At 41.3% G+C, this 17,205-nt stretch overlaps 1 protein-coding gene across 3 annotated transcripts in view; it reads right to left on the bottom strand.

The window, feature by feature from the left end:
* The window catches only part of LOC109040804 (Myocardin-related transcription factor), a 158,972-nt gene that overhangs the window by 66,503 nt on the left and 75,264 nt on the right, over positions 1-17,205 (bottom strand). Inside the window, exon 1 of one of the 3 annotated variants that reach the window (XM_019056877.2) lies at positions 10,522-11,328. The exons of the other annotated variants lie outside the window; for them this stretch is intronic. The gene's annotated coding sequence lies outside the window, so the exon portion shown is untranslated. Of the gene's footprint in view, positions 1-10,521; positions 11,329-17,205 lie in introns of those variants that run through there. 3 annotated transcript variants of the gene reach the window in all.

The following is a 17,205-nucleotide window of genomic DNA, read 5'->3' as shown; positions in this document are numbered from 1 at the left end:
CATAAAGGAGGGGAATGAATGTATAATCGCGGTTAAAACTGATTTCTCCATGAATCGAACCCTTTCCTTCAACATTCGGATGTTCACCTTAAAGATCACCTATTTTTATACCTTCCTCAACAAAGAAAGCTTGAAGTGTGCAGAGTTCAGCCTATTTTTTCAATTTCCTTATTGATTCAATGGGATTAAGGAAATTGCAAAAATAGTTACCAGAGCTCACCACGTGGAGGTAACTGCACTTTGAGCTCCATCCCCCCTTTGTTTTTGGTTCCTTTTTGATCTACAGTTCTATTGTCATCTTCATTAAATAAATTAGAATACTGTAATACGGTGAGATTTTGAGGAACACATGAATTCTAGTGTTTCTTAGGAACATTTGAATGTCAAAGTCTTGACTTCATATGTATTTTGATGCTTTCGATCATTCATGATTTCCCATTATAATATCAAAATCGGAATTCTGATTTGCTTTCAAAAGAGGGCATTCGCTTCCTACTTTTCATCCGTTGTAAAATTTGAAGATGACGTTCGTCTTCTGTGCTAGCGAGGGTTGATGCATAAGTCACCTCCTTCACACATCTTTCCACGGCTTGTGTGTGACATGGGAAATCAACTTTAAAAATGGCGCCTTCTCTTGCGAAACGTTGAAAATCTTCAAGGTCTAGATCTGATAGAACAGGTGGCTCTGTCACGGCCACTTTGTTCCATTGCACTAAGGATGTATAATCCTCTGCTTCAAAGTTCAGTTTCGGAATCGTGAAGATTCGTGTTTCTTTTGGCTTGGTCTTGCGTGCTTCTGCAATTTTTTCCCATGCATCTATTCGTACTTCTTCTCGTTCGTCTGTGATCATAGCCAGGAGGATATTCTCAGGATGTCCGAAGTAACCGTTTCTTTGTATAACAGGGTCTACGATATCCTTCAATGCTTGTGGCAGATACCGGGACCAACTGATCAGCTTCCATAAATTTGGTGCTCCATCTTGAATCGAGTGGTTTCTTTTGATTGAAAACCACAATGGAGCATACACTTTTTGAATAAACTCAACTAGTGTTTTCAAATTTTCGGACGGGGTTTCTGTTGAAATGTAGAGCCTCAGAAGTCTACAAGCAGTTGTGACCCATCGTGTGTGAGCCATTTTTCCGGGAGTTCTCTTTGCAAGGCTCTCCTCGCAAAATCCTTCTGACACTGCCACGGAAATCAGGAGCAAATATTGCTGATCACTGCTGAGGGTTTTGGGGTTGACAAAATCCAAGTCCAACATCGTGAAAACTGGTTCAAATTCAATCACTGGAAGGGTGTGACAGTTTTTGAGTTCCAATCCAATGGGGCCCGCAAATGAATAAGGACCTTTGGTTTGACCGTCCAAATTTTCAATGAGGTGTCTTAATGGCAATTCGTTGCAATGCAGTTGGCAAATGCTTCTTTGCAGCGGACGCTTTAATCTTAGTTCAAGAAGCCGCACTATACCTCCTTTGTTGCCGGTGTTAACATTAGTACCATCGCACCCGATAATCTTTACATTTGACGCGTTGATTCCATTTTTCAATAAAAAATCAATAATTGCAATTGTTATGTCCTTTGCGGTGCCGCTACTGGGAGTGACGAATCCTAAGTACCGCGATCCAGGTTCTTGAACAAGCACGATGTGTTCTTCCATGGTTTTGGATTGATAAGTCCTCTTCCCATCGGTCTGTAACTGCATCGTCTCGTCCTTTCTTCCGTCAAAGTACAGTCCCTCTATTGCGCTTCTGGATTTCTTTTCAACGTCGGCAATTTTCTTTAACATTTTCTTCTTCTGACGTTTTAAGTAACTCCGGTCTACAACTTTCGATTTGTCCGTCGCGTTAATTAATTTAGCATCTACTAAAGTTGCTGTGACAATCATAGCAGCAGCTCTAGTGGGCACACCAGTTCTTGCAAGAATTTCAGTCACTGTTGGTAATTGCAAACGCATTTGCCCCGGTAATGATTTGCGCACATTAGAGTTGACGTCGATTTTTTCCTGACAAAGCATGTCCAATTCTGAACTGATCGAATTATCACCATCTGTTGAAAATCCTTGATGAGACGTTGGTGAGAGCGGTTCTTCATCTGAAACCTGAATTTCTGAATCGGGTTCCTTGTCAATTTCAGAGTTCCTTGCTTCGTGACTCCTTTGCGACGATAATCTCCTCGCTCTTTTCAGCAAAACTCCTGTCTCCTTGATATCAACAGGAACTTCAAACTTTGAGATGGGTTTTTACCCCCGGTTGGCAGCCAATCAGGTGATAGCATTCATCTAGGAATGACCCAGGTCAGGCGGTGGGTTTTCAAGAGTCTTACGCCGGTGGTAAAGCCCGCGGGGGTAAAACCCGCCCTCGCGCTGACTTCAACGTCATGCATCGCATGCATCCTTATGCCCAGCTCCAAGTGGTATTTCAGCAGCTGAGATCTGTTAAACTGGTCCGGCGAAATGAGAGCAAATTAACTATTTTTGCAATTTCCTTAATCCCATTGAATCAATAAGGAAATTGAAAAAATAGGCTGAACTCTGCACACTTCAAGCTTTCTTTGTTGAGGAAGGTATAAAAATAGGTGATCTTTAAGGTGAACATCCGAATGTTGAAGGAAAGGGTTCGATTCATGGAGAAATCAGTTTTAACCGCGATTATACATTCATTCCCCTCCTTTATGCGCCCGATCAGTGGCTAACGGAAGGTATTCAGCCGCGCGTCGCGCTAGGGGCAAGCGTAGGCGCCGCGACGCGGCGGCGCGGCTTGCGGCGTCGCTGCTTTCTTATGATTCGTTCGCCGGTTACTCGTTTAACCACTCAGAATACGGCAAAATGCTTAAAATTTTCGCCCTAAAGGGCAGTAACTCGGGAAAATCTACTGAAAATGACCTTTTTTCGTCCTCTAAAATGCATTTTTAAAATTTACGCCTAAATCGCTAAGGCGGAGGGGTCTAGAGTTGACTTAGGCGCTTCAAATTTTGTATACGTTATTCTGACAAGGTAATACAACTTTTTTTCAACATGATTCATTTCCGGGGAAAAATTGCATTTTTGCGACCCGGCCTACCGGATGGTGTCTTCTACTTCTGAGGGACCCGGGCCCCACAACGGGGGTAGAGGGTGGGGAGCGGGGGTGGGGGTTGTGGCACCCCCAAGAGGACAAAGTCCGGGGGCTCTCCAGACTAAATTTTAAAAATTCTCAATCGTTACATGGAAACTTAGTAAACAAATTAGAGAAATGCTATTTGAAAATCATTAAGTTTTACACGGAGCCACCTTAATATTTACAAAATACACAATGTATTATCCTTTAATACATATCTTTTCCATCAATTTAAATGAGAACAGTCCATGCAGAGTGTGCAAGCATTTCAAAATCATGAGTTGAAAAACACTGACTCTGCGAGTTTAAATATTAGAGCCAAACAGAACGGAGCGGCGTGCAGCCAGCGCGAGAGGCTCACTGGTGCCTACAAACCTAAAGGGATACTTCACGCATTGCGCAATGTTTGAAGTATCTACTTAGGTTTGTAGGCGCAAATGCGCGTTTCGCGCTGGCCGCCCGCTCGCCGTACCGCGGCATGGCACCTCAAGCAACTATTTCACAACAGAGCGCAAAATTTATTTTCTATTTTCCCTTTTCCTCTTTTTTCTCCTCTGTTCCCTTTTTCTCCTTTCTTTTCTTAGTCCCCTTCTTCGTCTTGCGATTCGAGGGGCGAAAACTCGAGTCTAGAAGATCCAAATCGAACAGCTTACTATTAAAAGACTAAAAATCAGGAGAGAAAAAAGAAATAGGCCACGGTGTCGACGTAGAAAGTTAAAAGTTAGATTTCATTGATGGATTGTGCGTGCCCGTGCGGCACGCGATAAGTCGAAGAGCAGCACTACCGCGCTAAGGAAAAACGCCGTATGAACATACGAGAGTTGCCAAATTTCCTCCCATTAAGTGTTTATTTACGAGGGAAAATATGAGTGTTCCTCCTTGATATTTTCAGGAACTTTCGGAGAAATTGCGAACAAAATTATCTGAAAAATTGGAAGAGGAAACTTCAAAATTTTCCCAGGAAATTCATGTTTTATCAACACTGGAAAAAAATACATTGGATCTGGAGGCCAGACTCTTAAAAAAAATCGACAAAAAAAAGTACTCTTGATCCAATCAGAATCTAACTTAAATTAAGAACCAAGCCTCTTAATTTAAGCGGATTTCGTTTCGATTCAAGCAAAAATCCGATTGAATCAAGATTATTTTTTCTTGTCAATATTTTTAAGAGTCTGGACTCTAGATCCCAATGTGTTTTTTTTCCAGTGAAAGGAAATTTGGCAACGTCCGAGGGTTCATAAGGCGTTTTTCCTCAGCACGGCGGAGCATCTGCGAGCGCCGAAGGTGCACGAGCCAAAGCGACTGCGAGCGATTCCACCCCTGTTTGTTTACTTGCACCGCGCGGACGGCGAACCAGATGGCGGAAGTGGAAAACTAAGATGCGTCTGCGTCTGCGAGGAAATTCGCACGCGCGACTCCACGCAACGAACGCGCGTGTAGCCGGGATCCCTCGCGAGTGGCGAGTGGCGAGTGGGTTGTCCGCAGCACGACGAGTCGCGGCATCGTCTTCAATGAACGCATTTTCATTGAACGATTTTAAGGTCACGAGGAATATTATGCACGCCCTAAATACCCTATTTACATAAAGAGCGCTCATACGCGATACACGCACCTTCCACGTTGCCAGACATTTTAGATCACCGCGAGTGCTGCACGGAGAAAAAGAATCCTTCCTCTCACAATTCTCACAGTAGATTTTACAGGGTGTTCAGTTTTTTTCATTTTGGGAAATCCTGATTTTTCCTGAGTTTTGACTGCTAAATCCTCGTTTCCTAATTTTTCCAAATTCTGATCATATCCTGATTTTTTGCGGAGAAAAAGAAGCAAATGTAACTAAACAAAAATAGCTTGATGAAAAAAGCCGATCGGACGGTCGACTTTTCTCAAATCCTGATGGAATCGGGATTGAATCCTGATCGATCTCAAATCCTGATAGAACCGGGAAAATCGGGAAAATCCTGATGCTAGACACCCTGTTCTAAGTCCCACCTAGAGTATACGTATTAAGGGAGAGAACGGACAATACGAAAAACGGAACTCTTAGAGCCCGCAAGGGCAGCCCACCTAACACAAAAAAGTCGCTACCAATCTTCAGATTCCAACATCAAACCAAGATGACCAAAAATGTTAACGAAAGAGGGTTCTTCCGCAAAAATGAATAAATTTGGGCAAAAACTAAATTAAACACGTGCTTAACCAAAGATGAGGGTAAAAAAAGTAATAATAGATCATTCTGGAAAATTGGAATTCATAGATTGGCTGCCCTTTGGGGCCCTAAGAGCTCCATGACCTAAACTCAAAATTACCGGTAGTTAGTCTACTACTTACACCCTCCGCCTCTATTGCAAACACTTACTTCCACAAACAAGATAGCTCCAGTTTCCCTTCATCTCCATTGTCTATAGCTTTGTCTATCGATATAAATAATCAACCCACTGGCGATCCATCTCTTGTTGAAACCTGGACGGTCGGCAACGTCGAGGCAAATAGGTAAGAACAACAAGAAGATAAACATTACGCCGCGGCGCGTTAGTGCAGTTGCAGTTGCAGTCCGTGCGCTCGGGGCTTCAGCGCTTCCCATTCACGTTAAAACCTCCATTAAATCATGCGCGTGCGCTTACTCCTGTCTTTAATCGACTTCGACGATGATCCTCGCAAATCGTATAATTTTATTCTCGCAGCATCCATCGCCAGGTCCATTTAAACTCCACCGTACATAAGACAATGCGCCTGCTGTCCATGCCTGTCGACCGTCATCTTCTATGTTCGTTCTCACTGCTCCAGATTTTCAATTCCACCTCCTTGCTCTCGACAACTTGTTTTCCCCTGCGAGCGGACTTAAGTCTTCGGATAAACATGGTATTTCAGTGCTGATTTCCTCCTGGGACTGTACAATTTCACTCGGTGGCAATTTGAGAAAGTTGACAACACTGTTTTTCCTTCATTTTAATGTATAAGCAGGTATATATCCCCGAATATTAGGATATTTTTTCAGTATAGTACGTAGGTCACAGCAGTTAGAAAGCTTACCGTTCGCGGAAACAGTTTAAAATGACACTAGAACTTAAATTTTTCACAAAAAAGGTAAGTATGCTCACGTGAAAAATAAAATGAAATAAAAATACAACATTACTTTTCTTATAGTTTAAAGAATTTCGATATTACCTATATTGAACCGAGAAAATAGGTCAACAACGGTCTTCATTTTGAAAATGGATTTCGGGCACAAAAAATCGTAATTTTCTCCTATTTTATCCTAGATATTTTCGATAGAGAGATAGAGAGTGGTTTGAAAGAGAGCAGTGGAGGTTAGGAGTCGTAGAGCGCGAGGGAGTGCTGTAAAGCGACTTATATATATGTATTTTCGATAATCAATTAATTCGAGTTCTTATCGATGAAAATGCTTGGTGCTTCCTAATCTTGCAGATGTGTTATTGCAAGTGCATGTGTTATTGCAGATGTGATTATTGCTTGCCACCCTGAGGAGTTCAAGCTCTTTTAGGCGCTGACACATGGCGGGTGAACTGGCACAGCTCGAGAGTTAAAAATGACTAAAACAAGGACAAAAAACCTTCGCTTCGCAAAATAAAAACGAAACAAAATTACAGCCAACAATATACAAAGTTCAAGCCTGTTGCCGTATGAAAATAATCCATGATGAACTGACACACTTACGCTTACATCAACGTTCCAAAGTCGGAAGCTTAAATGATTGCTCCATCATTCACACATAAACGCATTCTTTGCAGGCGTTAATAATCACACATGCTGCACATGCAAAGGTAATAAAAAGACGGGATTCGTGAGGGAGTCTTGGGGAAAATAAACCTGTCAAGAAGTATACGCTGCGACGCCTAATTATATGCAACCCGCCCGGTCCTTATTAAAAGACGCAGCAGTGGATGCCCCGGGCCTGACCATTCTATTTTAAAAGAATCGTTGTCGTTCTTCGTTGCGAGGGAGCATCTGTCACAGTTATTAGCCCGGTCATAATCGTTGATCGCCTTTAGTTCCTCATCATGTCAGTCACCAAGCCTCACCAAGAATTGGAACTCCCGATGAATGAGAAAAGAAGCTGGGGGAGTTTCATTTTAATAATCATTATGAGTAGAGTCCACCCATATAGCTGCCAACAAGTATTATTGCTTTAGATAACCTACGAGAGACTCTGATAAAATGTAGCAGTATAGGAGTTTAAAAACATTTCGAGAAAATTATAGTCCTACTTCATTGACAAATTTCACTGGAAAAAAACTCTCTTGGATCCCACGTCCGGACTCTCAAAACAATTGGACGAGAAGAATTACTCTTGATGCAATCAGATTTTTGCTTGAATCAAAAACCGAGTCGTAAAATTAAAAAAAAAACACCCACGCATACGCCCACACACAAGATACTAGTGTTTAAAGAGATGACAGCATACGTCACATTAATATTACGCTTTTTTAAAGATTGTTTTTAACATCTTGTACTGCACTGGAAAAAAACACATTGGATCTAGAGTCCAGACTCTTAAAAACATCGACAAGAAAAAATACACTTAATTCAATCAGATTTAAGCTTAAATCAAGAACCAAGCCTCTTAATTTGAGCGGATTTCCTTTTGATTTAAGCTTAAATCTGATTGAATCAAGAGTCCTTCTTCTTTGCAATGTTTTCAAGAGTCTGGACTCTAGATCCAATGTGTTTCTTTTTCCAGTGTGCGTGCAGAAAAAGCTGGGAGGTTTTAGACAGCAACCCAGTATTAGGAATTTTACGGCATTGAATCGTCAAAATCAACAATACAGATCAGTCAAGTTAAGAAAGTATGGCAGTATTTTACTTTGTTGTTCTAATCGTATGCAAATTGGAGGGTTTGCTGTGCAAGGGATCTACGATCTGCCTTAATTCAATCATTCTGGATAGAATCAATGCTCAGCGAAGTTACTTGATGAACTACTTAATCTTCTTCCTTTAAAAGCGGCAGAGAAAGAGGTGTATAGAGGTGGACTTCACTGACATCAAAAGCGGGCCGGAACAAACGAGTAGGTATCGATATGCATCGTTTACGCGACCGAATGAGTGCGTGGGCAGCATTTTGAAGGTTAGATCAGATTACGGATGCATTAATAACTGTGATCAAACAATGGTTGCATCGTAAACTTGACACGATTACATGGGGAAACATTTCTGCCATCTGTTCTTCATGTTAATTCCGCTCGGTAAACATTATCATCCCGCGCCGCATAAAATTAGTTAAGAGGGAAACGCGCGTACTTCAAGGAACGGAATTTTAAGGAGGATTTTCACTCAGGAAACAATCATATTCGATCAGACACAATTCAGGGGACGGAATTTGGACCGCGTTCAGCAAAAAGGAATCAAGCCACATTAAGCTATTGCCAAATTTAACTAGGCAATTTAATTTTTTACGAGAGAACGTTAAGGACCACAGTACATTTTTCTTGAACAAAATTTTTGATATCACACATTGGACACGTTGGACGATGGAAATCTCTAAATTTCACTCATAAATGTAAAAAAACAGTGTTTTCTGTTCATATTAGTTCAAGGTTCACGCTTACAAAAATATCAACGTCTACACTGGAAAAAAAAACACATTGGATCTAGAGTCCAAACTCTTATAAACATCGACAAGAAAAAGTACTCTTGATTTAATCAGAATCTAGCTTAAATCAAGAACCAAGCCTCTTAATTTAAGCGGATTTCGTTTTGATTCAAACAAAAATCCGACCGAATCAAGAGTATTTTTTCTTGTCGATGTTTTCAAGAATCTGGACTCTAGATCCACTGTGTTTTTTTTCCGGTGTACTCGAGTCAAAGCATGCACCAAATTAAATTTTGTACGTTTTGAGTTTTTCTGTAGGGTGAATTTTCCTCGAGAAGTTCCGCAAATTAGGGGAGGGAACAATTTTGTTAAATTAAACACTGCTCAATTACCTGGTGCGGAGAGGGTTGTGAAATGGCCAATTTGACTCACGTTAATTTTGGTTTCTTTGGGAGTGACAAGTGTGCATCCGTAGAATATAATGTATGTAATAGACATCTGATTTTTCATTTCTGAGTTAATTTTTGAGGTTTTCGATACGTTCAACGTTTTCTCGAAATGGCTCTATGAAATGTATATACAAAAACAGGTATTGAGGAGGTGTAACTCTGATACTTTTTAATAGTCTATTCATTTCGTGCGGACAAAGAGCATTTTTACGCCTGAGACTGGGCTGTGAACTTTCGGGTCGTTTTGGGTAAGTGGAAAAAAGCAACCAAATAAGCTAATAATAAATCGAGGGGAGCTGATCCCTTCACTTTTACATTCCTTGCTCGAGCGTGCAACATCTCGGGAACAAAAAAGGCGCGCTTCACTCATCATTATAGGGCATGACCGCATGAAAAGTTGGAGCGCCTTCAAATGAATGTATATGCAACACGGACAACCATAGAGCACGAATAGTGGCATCCCAGCGCCGTGGTGCAATCGCCGGCTGGGACATTATTTATTGAGGAAGTCTTGCTTTTCGTGTTAGAGGAAGGCACTCAATGAGCAGTGTTATTTCTTAGTTTCGACGCAATTAATTAAAAAATTATTATAAACGCTTTTGAGGTTTAAAACACGCTTTGAGGTTGAACACTTATAAGGATTTTTTTATGCGTACAGGGAGTTTTTTACTCCTTTTTTCGTTTTAGGTCCTATAATCGTTTCCTTAATTTTATTTTTGTGATGCCGGTTTTCGTTCTTATAATTCTTGTCAATTGTATGCGTGCCGATTTGAATTTTTTTATTAATTTTGAGAAGAAAGTTATACTGACCCCATCCTTTCGTCGAAATCTTTTAAGTTACTTGTCATGTTGCAATTGAGCGTAGTTATCATTTAGTTGAAGAAAAAGTTCCTGGTGTCTTTTCACTTTCCCGTGAACAAATATTTTATTAAATTTAAAAAAAAAAGTATTTTTGAGGGGGCAGACTCTTGGTCCGCAATTGTGCATACAAGGTGCTTATGCGGTAAACTGTAGCGCTGAAGGAGAATGCATCTCGGAATTGTTGAAATTTTTCGCAGTTTAGCGTTATTTTTACTCGTATACTTAGGCGTACCGGTATGCGTCTTCAGAACAGTATATTGTAAGTATATGTTAGGAGTAAACGATTGATAAACAAATTGACAAAAATTATAAAACGTTCAGCAATTTGGCTTAAAAACCAGACCATGACCAGCACATTCTTTTAATCGCGCTCCGTCAGTTACTCTGTAGACCGTGGGTGACAAAGTAGGTTAAAAAATGTTCACTCCAAAAATACTTTCTCAAAAGCTAATTTGATAAATCCATGCTCAGCGCGTTCCAGCACAAGCCTAATAAATCCTGTGTAACAAGTGTCAAAGCTCCCTAAAAACATGCACAGCGTGTAAATAAACAAAAATCAGAAATTACCTCCATCAGACGAATCAAAGAAAACTATAAATCCAGTCAGCACACGCGACAAAAAAAGTCGTTACAAAAGTAAGTACACGAAAAATTTGGGAGGAAAAACTATTTCACAGATAAATTAAGTTCGCGTTAGTCACAGGGTACGAAACACTAAGCTTCGAGCGAAAAAAATTTAAGATCCATCCAACACATTTTGTAGTGGAAAAAAAATTGAAAAACTAGTGCCACAATTGAAAAAATTGTCACAGAAAATACACTAATCCTTAGCACAAGCGTGGGCATAGATCGTAATTCCAGTGAGCGCGAACTACACGCAAGTCTCAACGCGTACGGATGAACACAGGTGCGCATGGAGCGAGCGGCACAACAAAACTGAGGTTAGACCAGTTGCTGGCCGGGCTGGTCGTGCTGCAGTCGAATCAGCGGATCAGTGAAAAAGCTGGTCAACAGCAACCAACACCCATCGCTCAACGGTTAACTGTAAACCTGACGCTGCGGCTCTCCGCCACACTGGTCGCCGCTCGTTGAAGCAACTGTAACGTCGGCTGAATTACCATACCGTTGCAAGTTGCAACTGCTATAAAACTTAAGTCGGTGCAGCGTTCTTTAATGCAAGAGTGTGAGTTAACCCTATCGGATGACAGACTCAGGTGCATAGTGCTGCCGTGCTAAGGAGGAACGCCTTATGAGCCTTCAGACGTTGCCAAATTTTCTTTGATAAAACACGAATATCCTCGGAAAATTTTGAAATTTCGTCTTCCAATTTTTCAGATAATTTTGTTCGCAATTTCTCCTAAAGTTCCTGAAAATATCAAGGAGAAATGTTCATATTTCTTTAATGCAAGAGTGTGAGTTAACCCTATCGGATAACAGGATCGGGTGCACCGTACTGCCGTGCTAAGAAAGAACGGCGTATGAGTCTTCAGACGTTGCCAAATTTTCTTAAATAAATCAAGAATTTTCGGAAAAGTTTGCGAGCGTTTTTACTCCGGTTTTTCAGGGAATTTTGTTCGTAATTTGATCGAAAAATAAAAATTTGATGGAAAAATATTCATAAGTTTCTTCAAGAATAGATATTTTCTGAGAGGAACTTTGGCAACGTCTGAATGCTGATACGGAGATTTTCCCTAGCGCGGCAGGGTAAGAAAAAGTAACCAAAATCTTCTGTTAATATGAGAAGTAAAACACGAAGTAACACATTCTGTTGGTTGATTTTTCGTGCGCTAATTTTCCCTGTGTCACATCGCCCAAAAGCTTAGTGTTAAAAATCTATGACCTCATTAAAAATTAGACTCCAGCCGCCAAGACCGAACCTGGATCACGTCGGTGGTGAACCAATGCCCTAGCCACTCCCAAATCGTAACCTCTGAGCATGGGGAGGAAAACAAACTTCATAAGTTCGGCAGTCTTTTGCAATTTTTAGAATAGAGGTTAAAAGGGCATTGATCTGGAAATTTTTGACCTTCGAATTCATGATGGTACATCCGGTGGTTGGTGACAAAATGAAAAGTGCCTCAGTTTGGCGTCGCTGATGGAGAGGCGAAATGAAATTTTTTATAAAAAGTCCGCAGGAGGAAAATAATGAAACGACTCACCACCCTCTGTAGAATATGCGAGATATCAAGGCGGCTATGAAACAGTGGTGAAGCGTGAATGATCAATGATCGATATTTCCCCATTGAAGCTATGGTAAAGAATCGATTATGAACGCATTCCTTGCAAACACCCTGATTATCGATCCATTCCCATAGGTTTAAACGGCAGATTAATCGATATATCGCACTGCACCGCACCCCACTGCTGTAGAATATATACGAGGTGCGAGAGGAGAATCCGAGTGACCCATTCATTCCGGGTAATTTACCCGCGAACATGGGCAAAGCATACAATGTTGCAGTTCCAAGCGACGCACAGTTTATCGAGTCAATTAGAGTGGTCGGACATGAAATTTTTAAGTAAAACTGCAAATTTTGATGTTTACATTGTTACATTTTAAATTCCAAGGGGTGCTTCTTGAAGAAAATTTCACGAGAAAACCAATGAAACCACTTTGGAACATCCAAATCTTGTATTAACGGAGTTATAAGCGTTTAAAGTTTCCACACTTTGTCCGACCTCTCCTATTGACTCGATCCACCGTGCGACGCTTAATTTATTCGAATCAAAATGTTGGCGCATCATTCGAGCAGCGACCGCAGGGGCCTCGTCGGCGTGTATCGCACGTCCGGGAATATCGCCCAAAACCGTGACGTCCCGCTGGGAGGACTGAACCTACATCCGAAGCAAAGTTTCGGATTTAAAAAGTGATTTGCAAAGTGAATGACTAATTGATCAACCTAAGTGTCAGGCTTCCACCCACGAGCAAACATATTAATGAGAAAAAATATTTTTTTACAAATATTTAGCAAGATTAATGATGTGTGTATCAACGCTGGTCGACTTACACGACAACGGACGGGTCAGTCGCATTTAGCGATCAAAATTTCCGGGGAAAGTCAGGTAAGTGTCGAAAATTTGAAAGGAAAACTTAAGTAGAATTATTGGGAAAGTAATCCAGGGAGGTTCCCGACTGAGCTTCAAAGTGTGCTGTTACTGTTGTCGTTGTTGTTGTTTTATACATTTAAGGGGTTTTAGCAAAGCTAGGCCATTAACACCTGGAGCAGAGATCACAAAAAGAGAGGTACTAAAAATTGAAAGAAAGGACAAAGAAAAAAAAATAAATTAAATTTGGATATAAAGTCGTTTAAAAAAGGGAGGGATTTGATGAGAAAATTTTGGAAGTTTGGTATTTAGATCAGAAAGAGGAGGGTAATTAGTTTTGGATTTTAGATGCTGTAACCACCGTGTACGGACGCACATAAAGTGAATTTTTCAGTCAAAGTTTTTGGGAAAGTAGTTTTTAAGCGGGAATTCCCATGAAAGACCCCACTTAAATCTCACGTTGTTCGAAAAAAACGATGCAGGACCTCATCGCCCGCGTCAGTGCATAGTAGTATTTCCTCCAGAACTTTTGCGTATTATCGCTGCATTATTAATCGTGGCTAAGTTACCGACGAAGATCCTATTTATTTGTGCCAGCAAAAAATATTACTCCACCATAAAAAAAACGAAAAAAATGGTGGAAATTAGTGCCCTAGCAGGGCAATAACGTTTGGTCACAAAAAAACGAGAGAAAAAGAAGGGAAAAAATCAACTCATCAACTTTTGCGAATTTACTGGCAGTAATCAAAAGTTCCAGAACTCTCTTTTCTGTAAAAAAAAAAGTCTGCTCACTTTTGCTAGAGTGTTTTGGCGTGGAGAGCGAGAACGCAGAAAATAAAGAAGTTGGGGTTCAGCAGAGAATAAAGGGGGAAACGAGGAAAATAATGCGGTAAAATATGGGGAGAAGAGTTTGCGAAGGGTGGAGGGGGGAGTGTGACGAGAACAGATTAACGGTAGGCAAATGTACACGCTTTAAAAGCGTTAGCAAGTCTACTTACACTTAAAGATCCGCGTGACGTTTCGGTGCATCTGCCATCGTAAATAACTTAGAAAGATATTTGGTAAATCCGTCACGCAGCGGGCGTCGGGCGGTGAAAAATTATAAAAATAAAACAGAAAAATGGGAAAATTAGGACTAAAATGAAGACTGCGTGTTCGAGCGTCCGCGTCATTGGTCGCTCCTCTGACGTATCTCAATTTCCGTGTGAGCCCTGGAAGCTATAGAGTTATACGGAGGACAGGGCTCAAATGGAAATTGAGATACGCCCTTGTGTCAAAGGAGCTGCGATTGGTCGCTGACCGAGTTGGCTTCGACCGCCTTGTACTTATGTGCCATGCGACCATGCCTGCAACAGAGATGTTAAATCCCCAACGAACGCATTTACCGGATTTCAAACATGATTTAGTGCGATAAATTTTCGGTTGTGACGCTCGAATAAAAAATGGACAATTGATTAGCTCGACTGCTGGAAATTCCTGTAAGAGAACGTTCTTCATGGGTCAGTTGTGCTGGTCACAGAATCGTGTTTTGATGCTTGATTCTAGTAGATTACATAAAAATATTACGATATGTCCAATCCGCATCTTTTTACGTTCAATATCAACCGGGTATCGTCCCCTGAAAAGTCGAGTTTTTGACGTCATCCACCGCGGTGGTGACATCCTTGGTTTCTTCCACCTTGGTTTCATCATCAGGGAGACACACATTAGCACTGGTTACTCTACGTGAAACGGGGATGAAAGCAAGGTGGAAGGAACCAAGATTGTCACTACCGCGGTGCATGACGTCAAAAACCCAACTTTTCAAAGGGAGCTATCTCGGTTAATATTGAACTTGGGACGTTGCGGTTTGGACAGATCTTAATATTTTCAGCTAATCTACAAGAATCAAGCATCAAAACACAATTAAGCGACTAGCGCAAATGACCCGTTACTTAACGTTCTAGGGAAGGGGCTATGAGCATTGAGCATGCGTTACGCTGCTGTCGAGAGGGGTCAGTGCCAGCGTTACGTAACCCTCTCTATTGGTAAAAATAACATACACACTCCAAGATCATCCTCATTTCTTCGACGTTATGTCGCGCTATCATTAAAAATATTTCAAATTTAATTCATCTATATACTTAAAAGTTTCCTACGATTTTTGGGATCTTAAGAAGGGAGTCCGTAAAACGTTACGTACAAAAAGAAAGGTTCCATGGTTCCATACGAAGCGCTAAAACGGGGGAGAGAAGGTCAGAAATTCCGAAAAAGTACGTTGCGCAATTTATGAATGCTACTCCTAGGAGAACTTGGACAGCGTTAAGCAGAAAGGAACCAAGCCTCATCAGCTATGGCCAAATTTAACTGGGAATTTTTTTTTTTTTTTTTTTTTTTTTTTTTTTTTCTGCTGGTTTAATGGCTTCGTGTCTATTGCACCTTCAGCCAACTTTAGACAATGTTTAGTGTCCGTAGACATCAGGCTCCATGCTCCAGGCTTTTTTCTAATTTTCAGGGATTAGGGCCGAGGAGAATCTGTTTCAGCAGGTCTACTCGTCAATTCCGTGAAAATTAGACGCCACCACTGGGATTCGAACCCGGGACCTATTGACCTAGAGTCAGACGCGCTGACCACTAGGCCAACCTGGCCGGCGACTGGGAAATTTAATTTTTTACAAGAAAACATTGGTGCAGATTCACAGCAACGCAGGGCCTCGTAGAGTACTACGTCCCCGCGATAGATCGAAGAGGGGTTTGCAATTTGCGGGACGAATTAAGCGAAAAAAGTGAGGGACGGACGACAGGCGAGGAGACGAGTTGCAGTTGTTGCGATTCAGGTGAATTTGGCGCGAAGCCCCGGTCGACCGCGGCCTTTTGACCCTCATTAATTTGGCCCGGCTCAAATCTCCGATGCTCCGATGGAAACCCAACCGAACTGGACCACGCGACCTAGATTCGCCGCGGGGGTACGCGAATTTCACAAAAACAAAAGAACGTAACATTCGAAAATACGGTGTAGTAAAACTACAGCGCTGCCGCCTTTACCCTCTTGTCGATGTCTCCATCCGTGTTGGGTGAGAGACGATTATTCCTTCTTACTCGGGTTCTTCTGATACACGACTGGGGATTTTATGAGATGGTTCGATGCAACCATACTGTAATCTGTTTTTAAAAATCTTTAGAACACATATTTTTCAGCAAAAAATCTGTTCAGCAAGTCAAGGAATTGGTGAATTTCCAGAATTCAAGAATCTACAGAGAAAACTATATACTTGAGACCCTGTTCACGTAGAATTATTTGGATAAATCCATACTGTAAGATTTTCACAAAACCACTTGGAGGCTACATAAACTAAGAGAGCCTACTTTTTCTCAAAACTACGGCAAGACATTTAAAGATTAGTACCAAATCATGGCCTTACGTCTACCTACGTAACCTACGTAACCTAACCTAACGTGAACGATCTTCAACGTATGCGGATATCTGCGATGCTACTACTTGTAAAAGATATCAACATGAGCGCTGTCTTCATTTACTAAAAAATTCGTTTCTGAGACTATCACTGGGAAAAAAATCGCTTGGATCTAGAGTCGAGACTCTTAATAAAATTGACAATAAAAATACTCTTGATCCAATCCCATTTTTCCTTGAATCGAAGAGCCGAGCCTCCTGATTTAGGCGGATTTCCTTATTTTGATTCAAGCAAAAAGTCCGATTGAATCAAGAGTATTTTTTCTTGTCAATGTTTTTAAGAAACTGGACTCTAGATCCAAGCGACTTTTTTTTTTGGAATTTTATAGTTTCCAAAAATGGAAATTAATCGAGTCTTATTCGTTTCAAGCAGAAGTAGTATAGACACCGCAGTACAACTGACCAATGGAATTAGTCTTTCTAACTACGATAAGATCGAGATTGAAGAGATTACTCGTCCGGCATCGGTGTACGGGCTGAATGGATACACCTCAAAGCCGGAAAATGAGTTGACGGCTATATGACGAGGCAGACATAGACTACACGGCTCACATGCCAAAATGCCAATCGTCGAAATGTGTGAGAAATGACGGACGTATTTTTTTACGACGGAGCGCGGCGCGACGCTAGGCCTCCGTGCTCGCACTAATATTCGGATGCACCGTGCAACGAGAATGCCGATGCATGTTTTCGTCCGGGAAGGCTGCAGTAAATTGCACGTCCCGTAAGGCCAGGTCGGCGCCGCGCCATGACTC

This window comes from Bemisia tabaci, chromosome 5, assembly GCF_918797505.1.
Source record: "Bemisia tabaci chromosome 5, PGI_BMITA_v3".
Classification (NCBI taxonomy): Eukaryota; Metazoa; Arthropoda; class Insecta; order Hemiptera; family Aleyrodidae; genus Bemisia; species Bemisia tabaci.
The sequence above is the reverse complement of the archived record's forward strand: the minus strand, read 5'-3'. Positions and strand labels throughout refer to the sequence as shown.